This window comes from Saimiri boliviensis, chromosome 3 (genome assembly GCF_048565385.1).
Source record: "Saimiri boliviensis isolate mSaiBol1 chromosome 3, mSaiBol1.pri, whole genome shotgun sequence".
NCBI classification, from domain to species: Eukaryota; Metazoa; Chordata; class Mammalia; order Primates; family Cebidae; genus Saimiri; species Saimiri boliviensis.
The window spans coordinates 12,244,563-12,257,158 of NC_133451.1; the positions used below are offsets into that span (position 1 = coordinate 12,244,563).

The window sequence follows — 12,596 nt, forward strand, 5'->3', positions numbered from 1 at the left end:
TTGAGCCAGAGCCAAGCCAGACCCAGAAGTTCTCATCCAACCCTGTCTCAACACATGACTTTCATTAACATAACTGCATTGCTCTTTTTTGCAGAAAGTGGTACTACTACTACAAGAAAAACATGTCTATTATGGATAAACTACCACCTACGTAGTAGTGAGGAGTACCCAGCAAAGAGAAGGGAGGGACAGAGGAGAACGAAGAAAGGTTGATCTTGCAAGAAGGCCTAGTCACTGGGGCTGGACAAGAACGTGATAGATGAGATTGCACCTTCTAGCACGATCACCCTGGGTTAATCTACTACAGAGAGAACTTGGCCCTCAGACAACTTACATTCTAATCATGAAACCAGCCCATCCCACTGTGTGCACCTTGTCAGTGGAAGCCAGTGCTTTCCTTCTAGGCCCAACCTCTGGGCCCCTCTTGGACTCTCCTGCTTTGTTCCTGACTTTGATTTTTTGCTGTATCCTAAAAACAGCCCATTCAGCTTCTAGCCTCATGCTCACTTTTAAAAATTTAATTTTCATTTCTTGACTTGGCCATGGTCATGTTGTGTACCACTAACAGGTTCTACCACCCCAGTCTGCTCAGGTTGACCCCGCCTGACTAATACCCTTCCTGTGCCCCCACCCAAAGTCAGCCTACCCATGTCTTCCAGCCTTTTCTAACTTAGCCTGTTACCTTTGCATGGTAGAAGACACTGATTACCCTCTAACCATATTCACTTCTTAAAGAAATTTTCTTTAGACACTGAAGCAACTTAAACTTTTTATAATCTAAGGTGTACCCATCTTGGTGGAGGCGTTTTTTTCTGTATACTTATAATACTTAAGGTTTTAGGTGCATAAAAATTAGCCAGGGGAGAGGCAGAACCATACAGTCCTCAGTACTATCTTCAGAAAATCTGATTCTGTAGGTCAAAATAGGTTTCTTGTGGAGAAACAAAAAAAGAGTCTACATTTCTAATGTAGGCAGAACCTGGGGTGTACTTTGAAAAGCACAGCCTTGGCTGTGCATGGTGGTTCATGCCTGTAATCCCAGCACTTTAGGAGGCCAAGCCAGGTGGCTCATCTGAGGCCAGGAATTTGAGACCAGCCTAGCCAACATGGTGAAACCCTGTCTCTACTAAAAATGCAAAAATTAGCCAGGAATGGTGGCATACACTTTTAATCTAAGCTACTCAGGAGGCTGAGGAATGAGAATCACTTGAATCTGGGAGGCAGAAAGCCAAGATTGAGCCACTGCACTCCAGCCTGGATGACAGCAACACCCTGAACAAAAAAGAAAGAAAGAAAAGAAAGAGAGAAGAGAGAGAGAGAGAGAGAGAGAGACAGAGAAAGAGAAAGAGAAAGAAGAAAGAAAGAAAGAAAGAAAGAAAGAAAGAAAGAAAGAAAGAAAGAAAGAAAAGAAAAGAGAAGAGAAGAGAAGAGAGAGGGAGGGGGAGGGGTGGGGGAGGGGGAGGGGGAGGGGGGAGGGGGAGGGGGAGGGGGAGGGGGGAGGGGAAGGGGGAGGGGGGAGGGGAAGGGGAAGGGGAAGGGGAAGGAAAGAAAAGGAAAGCACAGCCTTAAATTGACCTCACTTGCCTTCACTGGTATGTGGGCAGATGGGGATATAACGACAATCTTTTGCATTTGTACAATGCGCAACCCTTTTTAAACATCACAGCCATCCGTCCTTTCTATCCTCTCTCTTTCTCTCTACTATTAAGGGTACTATTATGTTTATTTTAAAGATGAGGAAAATAAGGCTCAGAGTACGTGAATCTTCCAAATGCTGGTGCTGGAATCCTAGCATGGATTCCTGTCTCCAGTCTGAAGTCTCTCCTCTGAACTCCACAGAAATATACCCCCAACCTGCTCACCATCTCTGCTTGAAATAGCTAACAGGTGTCCAATCTCAACAGAACCACAGATAAGCCTCTGTTCTTTTCCCCCAGATGTGTTCATCCTGGTATCTTCATCTGGTTAATGGCAACTCCATCCTTCCATGGCATCACCCTAAATGCTCCAAGTCATCCTTAATCTGCCGTTTTGTAACCCATGTCACTCCCTTCCAATACATCCAGAATCAAACTTCCCAGCACCTTCCCAGCTACACTCTGTTTCACTATCACTTATGTCCTCACAGGGTTCCCTGCTTTCAGCTCTGCCCCTCTTAGTCAGCTCTGGCTGCCATAACAAAATACCACGGAACAAGTGGCTTCAACAACAGACATATGTTTCTCACCATTCTGGAGGTTGGGAAGTCAAAGCTCAAGATGCCAGCAGCCTTGGTTCCTGGTGCAGGCTTTGGCCTGCAGACAGCTGTCTTCTGTGTCCTCACAGGGCACAGGACCGTGGGCTCCTTGTGGACAGAGACCACGTGTTATTCACCTCTGTAACCTTCCAAGCATCTGAGATGGGATTTTTCCCCAAGGACACTAATCCCATCATCAGCACCCCATCTCCATCTAATTCCTTCCCAAAGGCCCCATTCCGATCACTATCACACAGGGGTTAGGGCTTCAACACATGAATTTTGAGGGGACATAATGCAGTATGTAGCACCACTGAGGGCCATTCTCAACCCAGTGGATATAGCGAGTCAGTTATGTCATGTTCCTTCTGCACTCAAAGCCTCCAGTGACTCTCAATCACTCTCTGAGTGAAAACCAAACTTCTTAAAAGGGATGACCAGGCACTGAGCCATCCAGCCGTCATCTCTGCCCTCATTTCTCACCACTCTGTCTTCATGTGCTCCAGTTCAGGCACACTTGCCTGCCTGCTCCTCCAACATGCCAGGCACACTCTTGCCACAGGCCTGTCCCACCATCTCCTCCCTTCGCCTGGAATGCTTTTCCTCCAGAGATCCCTGTGGCTCGCTCTCTCACTTCCTTCAGTTCTCTACTCAAACGCCATCTTAGTAAGGCCTTTCTGAACTTAAAACTGCTGCTCTCCACCTCCCACAGACATACACATTCATGCACACACATATGCCCTTTCCCTCTTTATTTTCCTCCGTTACTATCAACCCCTCATGTAGTATATGGTTTATTTAATTGTTTTGTTCCTGATCTTTCTACCAATTCCAGGCCATCAGCTCCGTGAAGATATTGACATGTGTTGTTCCCCACCATCTCCCCAGGGCCAGGAACAACCCAGCTGACAGCAGGCACTCACTCAGTAAATATCTCCTGAAAGAATAACTAAAGAATAACCCAGGTCTTGACCAGCAGCCTCTCTGCCTGCCCCTGTCACTCTGTCACTTTTACAAGGGCAGCACCCTCTCACTGCCCCTGAAGCAAACACTCAGGAAAGAACCTATTCTGAGCCCTTGACCGTGGGCTCCTTGAGGACAGGGATTGTGTGTTATTCACCTCCGTATCCTTCCAAGCATCTGAGATGGGACCCAGTCCCCATTAGGTGCCTGAAAACTCTATGTTGAAGTGCTAAATGTGACTTTTGTAGGGTTATTTGCATTAGAATATAATTTCTTGCCCTATATGAAAATCTACCCTCTGTTGGAAGAACCTCAAGCCACAGAGAGAAGGTGGGAGATGGTCCCATGGTGACATGAGAGGCAGTTTTTGTTGGGAGCCCATAGTGAATTCAGAAATGTAAAGAAGAGTGTAGTCCCAGGGATATTGGACTTTGGAGCCAGGCAGGGTGTGAGTCCGCCTCTACCCACTTGTACTCTGGTCACATTTACAGTCAACTTCCAAACTTCAGTTTTCTTGTCTATAAATAGAAGCAATCCCTCCCTCATAGATTGAGAGCATTAGGAAGCAAACTTATATAAAGACTAGCACTGAATAGGAACACAGTAAATGGGAGTTTTACTACATTCTGGTTCCTGACTTTAAAAATATCATCTAATTAGAGGGAGAAGACTAACATACAAGAAATCATTTAAGAAAAATACAAGTCAGGGCTTGGTCCAGGACTAAGTAGATTGGTGCTCACCAGAGGAGCTGCAGGAGTTTGGAGGGAAGCAGCAATTTGGAGGGTATCTCGGAGGACATGGGACCTCTTTGGCCCTCAAAGTGGGAATTTGGGAAGCCAGAGAATGGAAAGGATTCTGGCCCGGGCCACAGTAGGACAGCATTATTCATTAAGAGGACGATTTGGGAAAGTGAGCTTTAGAAAAAAAAAAAAAAAAAAAAAAAAAAAAAAAAAAAAAAAAAGTATGGCTGCTTCAATACAGAAAGGGTTTGAAAAAAAAAATCAGCACCAAAGGAATTTTTTTTTTCCAAACAGAAGTCCAGAGTAAAATAGGAAAAAATCCGAATACGCAGATCATGAAGGCTATATTACAGCTGTTTGCGGAGCAGGGGTTGAAGATTTTACCCGGAGCATCCTGGCAACCAAAGGAGAAAGGAAACTAAAGGCAGTTCTGTAGTGTTTTTATGTCAAAGAGAAGTAAAAACACACACTGTTTTTCAGAAGATGAAATATTTTTTCCTAGTATTAGACTGTAATACTTGGACTTATTTCAAACGAAGTTTTAAATCTTCAACAAGATTCATTATATAGAATGAGGTCTACAAGGCTAATATTGGAGAGTTTTTCCATAAAAGATGAAAATATTATTCAAAATTCAGCAGGACAGAGAGGACAAGATGACACAGCCTCAGGTCCATCTTTCTGATGTTTGGGATTAAGTCGGCCCCAGCAGAGCTGCATTGCCCACTTCCTCCTCCATAAGCACTAGTGTTGAGCTTTTTGAAGACTTCCTGCTGCTCTTTCCACAAAAGTCCAGTCTCCCTACCATGGCCTGCAGGGATCAGCACAGTCTGGCTCCTGCTCACCTCTCCAGGGTCTTCTTCCCACCACTCAGCACCACCACACTCCAGCCACACTGGCCTTTGGAAAAGATACGAAACTCTCTCCTACCTCCCACCCCCTTGTATTTGCTCACTCTCAGAGAGGGTTACTTCCTGATCTTTCCATGTGCTCCTGCCCCTTTATTCTGCAGGTCACAATTCACAGTCACTTCCTCCAAAGAGTCTGACCACTTCTCTAAAACAGGCCTCTCCATCATTCTCCAGATCACCTGTCATGGCCAATCACAATCTGCATACTATTTATGCATTTATCCATATATTGGTGTCTCCTCACCAGAATGGAATTCAATAAAGATCTTACCTGCTTTTTCTCCATCATATCCCTAGTGCCCAGCATAGCACCTGACATACAAGTACTTAATACAGATTTATTGAACAAATGAAAAATGCAATGCTTTCCAGCGAGAGCCTGGAGGGCAGGTTTTTCAGCATTGAATCTTGGTTTAAAAGATCTAACCATTCAAGAAGAGACCCTTCCAAGGAAATCAAGGAACCCAAAAACAACATTCACTCCAAGCAGAGCTAGCCAACTCCAGCACAAAGATAGCTCACAGATCCCCGCAGATGAGGTCAGATTCCTCTCAATAACTAGTTCTGGATAGAGCCAAGTTTGCTCTTCACTGCAGTCTTTGGCAGGGGTGGGGTGGGGTGCAGCACACAGAAGGACAGTGGGATTCTTTTCTGCTACCCCTTCCAATCCAATCCCCAAAGAAAAGTATCCACAGCAGGATGAAAACATACCTCTATTCCAAAGACACCAAAGAGTACTACATGGTGTAACAAAATTAAATAGAGACACTGTCTGGATACGAATGAAAAAAAAAATCCCTCACTTGGCCCTTTTCTGGTACCAGGGTCTACTGACATTAATATGCAGGTAAGGGCAGCAGCCTCTCTTGAAGCAAAGCTTCTACCCCAGCCCCGCAGAGAGGAGCATTAACCAGGGGAAAGGCCACCCACCGGTGTCAGCTGTCCAGCCTAAACTGAAGGCTTATTATCACACCCTAGTCCTCTCTGTTCCCTTCGGTTTCCTCTTTCTTTCCCACACTCTTCCACAGCTCCAAATGGGACACCTGGTGCCTACACCCAAATTCCTACTCTCCAGTCTGTCCTTCCCTCTGCAGCCACCTGGAGCTAGGACCATGGCCCAGAAAGTTCTCCAACTAGAAACCAGGGTGATGTGGTCAGAGAGTTAATTCCTGCTTGGCCACTCTCAAGCCCTGGGACCCTGAGTAAAGCTCTTTCTTGCCTTAGTTTAGGCATCTATGAAATAAGTAAACTGTTCTCATTCATGTACTGCCTTCTGGTAGAATGATTTCTACCATTCCTTCCTATTACCCATTGTATTTTCTAAAATATAATTATCCAATGTTTGTCTTTATGCTTATATATTTGTTAAAACATATCTGTGAAGTCATAAGTATGCCATGTATATTTTTGTAATGTACATTCAAAATAAATAACTATTAAAAAATTAATTCGTCTACTACCAAAAGTTATCTTGTAACTCTCATGAGAAAGTTCCTCCAGGAAGACAAAAAGCCTATGCAAGGCCGGGTGCGGTGGCTCAAGCCTGTAATCCCAGCATTTTGGGAGGCCGAGGCGGGTGGATCACGAGGTCGAGAGATCGAGACCATCCTGGTCAACATGGTGAAACCCCGTCTCTACTAAAAATACAAAAAATTAGCTGGGCATGGTGGCTCGTGCCTGTAATCCCAGCTACTCAGGAGGCTGAGGCAGGAGAATTGCCTGAACCCAGGAGGCAGAGGTTGCGGTGAGCCGAGATCACGCCATTGCACTCCAGCCTGGGTAACAAGAGCGAAACTCCGTCTACAAAAAAAAAAAAAAAAAAAAAGCCTATGCAAAGACCAAGAGGAGAGAGAAACACAGGCATGCAGAGACCTATGAGTCATTAAAAAGAGCAGGAGAGTGGTTTCTGTGTGTGTGTGTGTGTGTGTGTGTGTGTGTGTGTGTGTCTGTGTGTGTGTGTGTGTCTGTGTGTGTGTGTGTGTGTGTGTGCAGTGGGGGGCAGGGTGGGGGCAGAGGGGATGATGAGGGCTAAAGATGTCCAAGTAACCTGGTCACATAGCAAACATGGAGATGAGCTAAGGGGACTTGAACTTCATCTATTGACCAGGCATGAGGAGCATTAAACAATAGGGCACTAAGTAGAGAGAGCTTCCTGGCAACTGAAGAGTGATGCATTAAAGAAATGTGAAACCCCTGCAACCGCTGTGAAAACTGCTTCAAAGTCAATGCATGCCGATTAGCCTGGGTAAATGACCAACATTTCATCATCCCTATGCTCTGAATTTAAATTTGAATGTTTAATTTGTTGAACAACACTGTTAACTGACTTGACCTAACTGGCATTTACCACTTCCAATAACATCAGAATACACTTGCTTTTCAGGAACACATGGAACATTAACTAAAATAGATCATATGCTGGGCTATAAAACAAGCCTCAATGAATTCAAAAGAAATAATGAATTTAGAGTGCATTCTCAAACCACACTGGAATTAAATTAGAAGTAAGTAACAAAAGACATCCAGAAAATTCCTAAATGTTTGTAAATTATTACTAGATAATCCAGAGGTTTAACAAGAAATCAAAAAAGGGAAAAATATTTTAATTTAAATAATAAGAAAACATAATATATCAAAATTTATAGGATTCCACTAAAACAGTCCTTAGAGGGAAATGTATGACATTAAACGAATATGTGTCCTTGATGAATATTGATGCAAAAATCCTCAACAAAATATTGGTGAACCGAATCCAGCAGCACATAGTAAAGCTGGTCCAGCAGCCCATAATAAAGCTGACCAATCAGCTTTATCCCTAAGATGCAAGATTAGTTCAATATACCCAAATCAATAAATGTGATTCATCACATACACATAACTAAAGACAGAAACCACATTTTAATCTCAATAGATGCAGAAAGGCTTTCAATAAAATTCAATACTCCTTTATGTTAAAAAAAAAAAAAAGAAAAAAAAGCTCAATAAATTAGGTATTGAAGGGACATACCTCAAGATAATAAAAGCCGTCTATGACAAACCCACAGCCAACATCGTACAGAATGAGCAAAAGCTGGAAGCACTCCCCTTGAAAACTGGCACAAAACAAGGATCCCCTCTCTCATCTCTTCTATTCAAAATAGAATTGGAAGTCCTGGCCAGGGCAATCAGACAAGAGAAAGAAATAAAGGGTATCGGAATAAGAAGAGAGGAAATCAAACTATCCCTGTTTTCAGACAAAATGATCCTATATCTAGAAAACCCCATAGTCTCAGCCCAACAGCTTCTCAAGCTGATAAACAACTTTTAAAACGCCTAAGGATGCAAAAATCAATGTGCAAAAATCACTAGCATTCCTATGCACCAACAGTCAAGCCGAGAGCCAAATCAAGAACACAATCCTATTCACAGTTGCCACACAAAAAATAAAATACATAGGAATACAGTTAACTAGAGAGATGAAAGACCTCTACTAGAAGAACTAGAAACATGGCTCAAAGAAATCAGAGATGACACAAGCAAATAGAAAAACATCCCATGTCCATGGATAAGAAGAATCAATATAATAAAAAAGGCCACACTGCCCAAAGTAATTTATAAATTCAATTCTATTCCTCTTAAACTGCCGTCAAAAAAATGTCTTCACAAAACTAGAAAAAAATCTATATTTTACTTAATATGGAACCAAAAAGCAGCCCAAATATCCAAGGGAATCCTAACAAAGCTGGAGGCATCATGCTAGCCAACTTCAAACTATACTATAGGGCTACAGTAACCAAAAACAGCATAACGCCATACAAAAACAGACACATATTCCAATGAAACAGAATAGAGAAGTTAGAAATAAGACTGCACACCTACAGCTATCTGATCTTCAACAAACCTGACAAAAACAATTAATGAGGAAAGAATTTTCTATTCAATAAATGGTGCTGGGATAATAAACCAGTCACATGCAGGAGATTGAAACTGGACCCCTTCCTTACACCATATACAAAAATTAACTCAAGATAGATTAAAGACTGAAATGTAAAACACCAAAATATAAAAACCCTGGAAGACAATCTAGGCAATATCATTCAGGGCACAGGAATGAGCAAAGATTTCATGATGAAGATGCCAGAAACAATTGCAACAAAAGCAAAAACTGACAAAGGGGATCAAATTAAGGAGCTTCTGCATAGCCAAGGAAACTATCAACAGAGTGAGCAACCGACAGAATGGGTGAAAATGGTTGCAAACTATGCATCTGAAAAAGGAACTTAAATTAGCAACAACAACAAAAAAACTCCATTAAAAAGGGGCAAAGGACATGAACAGACATTTTTCAAAAGAAGACACATGTGGCCAGCAAGCATATAAAGAAAAGCTCAATATCACTGATCATTAGAAAGGCAAATCAAAACCGCAATGAAACACCATTCTCACACCAGTCAGAATGGCTATTATTAAAAAGTCAAAATAAAAGATGCTAGTGAAGTTGCAGAGAAAAAGAAACCATTATACACTGAAGGTAAGAGTTTAAATTAATTCAACCATTGTGGAAGACAGTGTGGCAATTCCTCAAAGACCTAGAAACAGAAATGCCATTCCACCCAGCAATCCCATTACTGGGTACAAACCCAAAGGAATATAAATTGTTCTATTACAATGATACATGCACATGTATGTTTACTGCAGCACTATTCACAATAACAAAGCCATGGAATCAACCCAAATGTCCATCAATGACAGATTGAATAAATAAAATGTAGTACATATATACTACGGAGTACTATGCAGCTATAAAAAAGAATGAAATCATGTCCTTTGCAGGGACATGGATGGAGCTGGAGTGTCCTCGGCAAACTAATGCAGGAAGAGAAAACCAAATGCTGCATGCTCTTACCCTTAAGTAAGAGTAAAATGATGAAAACACATGGACACAGAAGGGAACAACACATACTGGGGCCTTTCATAGTGTCGAAGGTGGGAGGAGAGAGAGAATCAGGAAAAGTAACTAATAGCTACTAGGCTTAATACCTGGGTGATGAAGTAGTCTGTACAACAAACCCCCATAAAATAAGTTTGCCTGTATAACAAACCAGCACATGAGCCTCTGACTTAAGGTTAAAAAAAAAATTAACTAATTCAAAACAAATAAACAAATGGATATGTTAAATGCATTCTCTTACAATGCAGTACATGTCTTTTTCCCACTAAATACAGCCAGATCCCTATTATTATATACAAAGAGAAAGACAGGGAGAGAGAGAGAGAGAGAGGGAGAGAGAGAGAGAGAGAGAGAGAAAGTTCATTTTTGAGAGAAGAAGGTAAATTGGCTAGAGACCTCAGGACCCAAAAAAATGACACATCAGTAAGTTATCTGGGTTTCTTATTTACCTCATGTATCTCAGACTAGGTGCTGAAGAAGCCAGCACCCTAAACTCCAAGAGATGAGGAGAAAAAAATAAAAAAACCTAGCCAAAGGCCAAGTAAGAGCCACCTAAGAGAACACAGAAAACTTTTAGATAATAACTGTTCTATTCTAGCAGAACAAAGAAAAGTACAGCCTCTCTCCTGTACCATCAGCAGACATGGAGTGGGGAGCCTAGACTTGCATCCTCACCTGTCTGCCACAAGGGACTCCAAACCCACCGCCAGAGTGGTGTGGGAAGACAAAGCAGAGAGCTGAGATGTTCATCCCTTCCAGGCAGTAATGAGCTCTAGGAGCTGGAACTTCCAACACTACCTACCTGGCAATAAGAGTCATCCTCCCTCCCTGCCATCAACTGTAGGAGACCTCATAGACAAGCAGGACTCCCAGCCCTGTGCAGTAGTAATGAGGCTATTTCTCACAGTGTCAGTGCAGGCCACCTGGGTGGTAGGAAACCTTAAACACCCCTTCATCTTTTAGCCAGGGTGGTATTGGCAAAGGACTAGATTTCCATCTCTACCCAGAAATAACAGAATGATGCCCCTCCTCTCCCACTAGAGTGGTGTCAGAAGAGTTTTACTATAATGGTTTTAATTAAGGTCCAGACTCTCATGGCATAACACTTAAGATGTCTAGCTTTCAATAGAAAAATCACGATTTCAAGAACCAGGAACATCTCAACTTGAATGAGCAAAGACAAGTAACAGATACCCACATCAAAATGAAGTGACCAATGATGATAAAATTACATGACCAAGATTTAAAACAGCCATATGAATGTGCTTCAATGAACAATTATAAACTTTCCAGGAAAAAAAATGAGAATCTCAGCAGATAAGTAAAGATACAGAAAAACTGCATGGAAATTTTAGAACTAAAAAATGCAGTGGCAAAAATGAAAAAGAAGGAAGATTCAAAAACCAATGATCTAATCCAGAGGTCAGCCAACTATGGCCTGCAGATCAAATTCAGTCTGCTGCCTATTTTTGTTAATGGTTTTATTGGAACACTGCCACACTCAGTAGATTACACAGTGTCTATGTTAGCTTTGCACTACAATGGCAGAGTTGAGCAGTTGCAACAGTGTATGACCCCAAAAGCCTAAAATATTTACCATCTAGAACTTTATAAAAAACGTTTCCCAACCGCTAGTCTAAACCACCACTTCTAGAAGCGAGAAAAGAAGAGCAAATTAAACACAAAGAAAATAATACATATAATGAAATAACAAAAATAATAAAGAATTGTCTTAGTCCATTCCTGCTGGTATAGCAAAATACCTTAGACTGGGCATTTATAAATAACAGAAATTCATTGCTCACCATTCTAAAGACTGGTGAGGTTAAGCTACCAGCAGATTGAGTATCTGGTAAGGATCCATTCCTCATAAATGGCTCGTCCTGGGTCCTCACAAGGCAGAAAGGGTAAAAAAGCTCTCTCTAGCCTCTCCTTTAAAGTACTAATCTTTTACAACAGAACTCTGACCTCATGACCTAATCACCTCCTAAAGGCCCAACCTACTTCTTTTTAATATATTTTATTGCATTTTAGGTTTTAGGGTACATGTGAAGAGCATGCAAGATTGTTCCATAGCTATATACATGGCAATGTGGTTTGCTACCTTCCTCCCCATCACCTATATCTGGCATTTCTGCCCATGTTATCCTTCCCCAACTCCCCACCCACAGCTATCCCTCCCTTAGTTCCCCCCCACAGACCCCAGTGTGTGATGCTCCCCTCCCTGTGTCCATGTGTTCTCATTGTTCAACACCCGCCTATGAGTGAGAACGTGTGGTGTTTGATTTTCTGTTCTCATGTCAGTTTGCTGAGAATGATGGTTTCCAGGTTCATCCATGTCCCTACAAAGGACATGAACTCATTGTTTTTGATGGTTGCATAGTATTCCATGGCATATATGAGCCACATTTTCCCTGTCCAATCTATCATCGATGGGCATTTGGGTTTGGTTCCAGGTCTTTGCTATTGTAAACAGTGCCACAATGAACATTCATGTGCATGTGTCCTTATAATAGAATGATTCAAAATCCTTTGGATATATACCCAGTTATGGGATTGCTGGGTCAAATGGAATTTCTATTTCTAGGTCCTTGAGGAATCGCCACGCTGTCTTCCACAATGGTTGAACTAATTTACACTCCCACCAACAGTGTAAAAGTGTTCCTATTTCTCCACATCCTCTCCAGCATCTGTCTCCAGATTTTTTAATAATCACCATTCTAACTGGCATGAGATGGTGTCTCAATGTAGTTTTGATTTGCATTTCTCTAATGATCAGTGATGATGAGTATGTTTTCATATGTGTGTTGGCC

At 42.0% G+C, this 12,596-nt stretch overlaps 1 protein-coding gene and 1 pseudogene across 1 annotated transcript in view; one reads left to right on the plus strand and one right to left on the minus strand.

Annotated features, from left to right (window-relative positions):
* Positions 1 to 12,596, minus strand: part of RAB28 (RAB28, member RAS oncogene family) — a 248,291-nt gene that overhangs the window by 67,480 nt on the left and 168,215 nt on the right. The window lies entirely within an intron of this gene.
* Positions 2,259 to 12,596, plus strand: part of LOC101036341 (heat shock protein HSP 90-beta-like) — a 28,460-nt pseudogene continuing 18,122 nt past the window's right edge.